Genomic DNA, 4,363 nt, shown 5'->3' on the forward strand with positions numbered 1-4,363 from the left:
ACTTAACAATGATCAAAATCGCTAAGAAACAGGAAGAATATGAAGAAATTGGAAAAGTCATATAAGCCGACGACATACAATCTGGACCAAAAGAGGAAGGTTGCAGTCTAAACTAGATCTGCTACAGGATATTATCAACGACCTTCAAGAGACGATAACAAAAAATGGCTTGGAATGTACTCCTGAAAAGTCCGGACTCGTCAGATTAAGATTGAGAAGAAACAACATGACTCCAGGCAGCACAATACTCGATGAAGAGAACGTCCCTTTCCGGGCCGCAATAAGAATACTAGGCATGCATGGTTAATGTTCTGTCCATCCAGTATTATGCCGAGAAAAAGACAATAAATCTGCAAATACTCTGAGCGAGCTCGGCAAGACAGCTCAAAAGCTGGCCATATAAGAAGAATTACAAGGGCTTGGAAGGGCTTAAGAGAGGTGGACACCCTCCGCGTTGTTCAAACCCTCATAATGGGCCACATTGCATACAGCCTCCCCTTCCACCAGCTGGATCACAAACAAGAGGAAAGGGACGATGCATTAATAAGAACAACTCACAAGACTGTCGTAGGCCTACCTATTTACACGTCCAATGAAAAAGTCCGGAAGCTCGGCGTGAACACCGTGAAAAAAGAAGCTGCGTCAAGACCTCTCCCATTCTCAAGAAAATGGACTCCACTCACAAAAAGGACAGAAGATAGCCAAGAACACACCAGGACTCCCCGAACGCTATTTACACCGATGGGGCCGTAAACAAAGACGGCAACATATCAGCCGTACCTACCAACGGACATGGGAAGATGCTTGATTTTATCATCACCAAAAAATAGAATATTCCAGAAGCGGAAACCACTGCCATCATTCTAGCAATAAGATGGGCTGAATGGACTAGGGCCATAAAAACTTCATCTGCGGCATCATCCCAAGGGGTGCTGAAAAACTGCTTCCGAAAATACTAAACCAAAAACAGACACTTCTCTGGACTCCGACCAAAAACGGGCCAGAAGGTAACGAGAAGGCCGATTCTCTTGCGAGGACTACCATACACCGCAGAGAGCAGTAAAAGTCGTACGCCCTCCCTGCTTACTGTCAGGGCGCAGACATCGCTCAGCACTATCGCATGGAGCACCAGAAATATCCCGCAGCGCATTTCACCCTCAACAGACGTCAATCTGTAGCCTTTCGTCAGCTGCAGGCTAATGCCTTCCCCAATCCTGCAGTATTGAGCCACATTTATCCAGACCTTTATAAAGACCAATGCAAGCGGTGCACCCAGCGAGCCACACTCACTCACATGATTTGGGCTTGTGATGCTCAGCCGCGAACTATAGACCTTTTCATCTGTTAATCTTAAATAACATCAGAGCATGTTCTGGGCTGTGTGGCGCATGCGCAGTTACGTCTTCCTGTGCACTGCGCCAACTGTAGGGCCGCTAGCACAGCCCACTGATAAAATGGAAGCCCCCCAGGACGAAGAAAATAAAATGGTCTATACGAGCATGCTTACGAATCACCAGTGCGGAGCAGTGAGAGACCTGTTTGCTTAGCTCCGACATCGAAATACAGGTTAAGGTCGTCCAACTGGCCGAAGATGCCGCTCGCGCCCAAGGGCTGCAGGCCGCCATCTGAGGGGGAGGAATTCAGGAAGGCTCCCACTTGCCCTTCCTCCTTTCACCCAGTTTTGGGCAAAATGAAGTTATTATCATTATCATCATCATTAATTAACATCGTACAGACTTAAAAGAAGATGAAATAACGCCTACGCCACACCCCAGGCTAAGTGCTAAAGAAGCGAGAAATCTTGAAAAATACAGACAAACACCCACATACATAGGTCCGGAATCGCACTTATGTTTCCAGAAAAGTATATTGCTGACTGCCAACAATGTCGCCAGAAAGGAGATTAATTACCTAAAACGGGGAATTGACCAATTACTTTGGACGAAAACAGCCACGAAACCAATCCAGTGCCGGGTCCAGTTTGGACCCTGCACGGCAGATTGCGCTGGTCAGTAGGGCCAGGGCTGGTCAAATAACTTCTGGGGTCTTGGAATTCGGATCCTACCCTTGATCTATCCCCCTTTCCTCTTCGCCTTTAGCAAATAAAGCTTGCTATTACTACTGCTACTACTCTATTCGCGAGTGGCCTTGCTGCTTCCGACGAGATAACGGCACCTTCCTCAAAACGCTTATGAAAAAAAATATTTGCGCGTGCATGTACACAAAAACAATAAGCGGAATGGGTGAAATACAACATAAGTACAAACATCGAAATTAGGTCATGAATGCAGCGCCACTCTTGCGTCATCCCTAGCATCTTTCATAGGCATTCAGAGTGTCAACCCTGGTGCAAACCGACATCCGCGTCGTTCGTTGCGGCTGTTTCCGCTCCTTTGAGACGCGCGTTTCTTTCTCTTTGCCAAGTCCACGAGCTTCTAACGCATCGCTTCCGCAAATAAGCACGTCTCTTGACTGTTGGTGAGAGCCGAGACGTTACCTTCGCCATCAGCTTCGTCGCGAACTGCGCGTCGGCCAAGTCTCCCGGTGTTCGGTGAGGGCCGTTCCGTTGGTTATCAGCGCCATCGCAATTTGAACAAGGGCTGTCCATCGCCCAGGTCGCAAGCTTTTGACACACTGAAAGAAGTTCACGCGACCCGTGGGCCAGCTTCTGTGGACCTCATTGCGCAATAGACTGTGAAGTAGCGACTTCCAGACTGCACGTATGGCCATGCCTCGATCGAATGCCGCAGCCATCAACGCTTCTAGCTCCGTCGGTGGCGCCAGCAGCGTCCTCGCAGCTACGAATGACACCAGCGGTGTACGTGATGTCTGGGCTTCCAACCTCGACGAAGAACTCCGTATCATCGGCCGTGTCGTCCAGCGTTACAAGTTCGTCGCCATGGACACGGAGTTTCCCGGCGTGGCGCTGAAAGTCATGGGCTACTTTCAGAGCCGAGAAGACTACCACTACCACAGCCTCTGCTCCAATGTGAACATGCTCAAGGTAATCCAGATAGGCTTCACCTTCATGGATGAGGCTGGAAACAAACCCCCGAACAACTGGACCTGGCAGTTCAACTTCCAGTTCAGCCTTGCGGAAGATATGTACGCCCAAGAGTCCATCGACCTGCTCGTTAACTCAGGCATACAGTTCGAGAGGCAAGAAAAAGAGGGCATCGACCCGATTAAATTTGCTCAGCTGCTCACGGTCTCCGGTGTGGTGCTCTCGGATGACGTGAAGCTGATCTGCTTCCACGGCGCGTACGACGTGGCCTACCTCCTGAAGGTGCTGACCAACCAGCCACTGCCGGAGGAAAAGTCGGAGTTCATCGAGCTGATGAAGATCTACTTTCCGGTCGTCTACGACGTCCAGTACATCGTGCAGACTTGCACGCATCTCACTGGAGGCCTGAAGACGCTGGCTGAAAAGCTGGGACTGGAACAGATGGGGACGCGACACCAGGCAGGCAGCGACAGCTTGCTGACCGGGGAAGTCTTCTTCAAGATACGAGAAATCTTTTTTGAAGGCAAAATCACGAACCCCAAGCTCAACGGGCCTCTGGTTGGCCTGGGTGCTTGGTAGTCGACGGCTGGTACTTCGACAAAGAAACGCCAAGCACGCCAGCAGCTTCCAGCGCCGCGCTGCCTCCCCCCTCACATCGTTGTCTTTCTAGTCACCACCTTTCACCCTGCATCTGACGGCAGCACTCCAACCACCTTTACGTCTCACCGCCATCGCGCTCGCTTCTTGGCCTTGTTGGAACGATTCTGGTGCCTGACAGTGCCTCACAGTACTGCTGCTTGTGATGTCACATATCACCTCTTCGTCTCTTTCCCGTGTAAGACCACCGAGCACCTGCCTCTAACTCGTCAACTGAGATGCTTTGCCCTGTTTCTGCAGTTTTCTTATTGGCATATCCTGTTTTTTTTTTCGCCTTTGCTGCCCCTAGGTGCCTTTGCGAGCATCCCATCCTTTTCTGAATTTTCCCGCGTCAAAAAAAGAAATGCCGCCAAATGTATGTGAAATAATAAAAAGGCGAGTCCTATTTGAGGAATGATCGTTTGATGAGCATTTGTCTTTGTGGAGCTGTAACTGTAAGCGCCAGGCGTCTGGTTAAGTGGTTTATGCCGACAAGGGGCCGAAGTAACGTGCCCTTAATACGCGTGTGTGGGCGTTCGTGCACGCGGAAATGCCCGAGTGAACGAGGGAATTGCGTGCGTGTCTTCGTGCGAGCACGTAGTCTGCCTGCAGGCATGCGCGAATGTCCCAGTTATAGGCGTGAGCTATTATTCCATAATGCCACCATGTGAGTCCACTGGGATGGCTCCTACTTTTGACTCTATCAATAGAGCCATTCCATTC

The 4,363-nt window shown here is 50.1% G+C and overlaps 1 pseudogene; it reads left to right on the plus strand.

Annotated features, from left to right (window-relative positions):
• Positions 1–2,384: 2,384 nt before the first annotated feature.
• Positions 2,385–4,003, plus strand: LOC144162060 (CCR4-NOT transcription complex subunit 7 pseudogene; annotated as a pseudogene).
• Positions 4,004–4,363: the final 360 nt, after the last annotated feature.

Source organism: Haemaphysalis longicornis, unplaced genomic scaffold (assembly GCF_048455015.1).
Source record: "Haemaphysalis longicornis isolate Haplotype H1 unplaced genomic scaffold, Haemaphysalis longicornis Haplotype H1 scaffold_12, whole genome shotgun sequence".
Lineage (NCBI taxonomy): Eukaryota > Metazoa > Arthropoda > Arachnida > Ixodida > Ixodidae > Haemaphysalis > Haemaphysalis longicornis.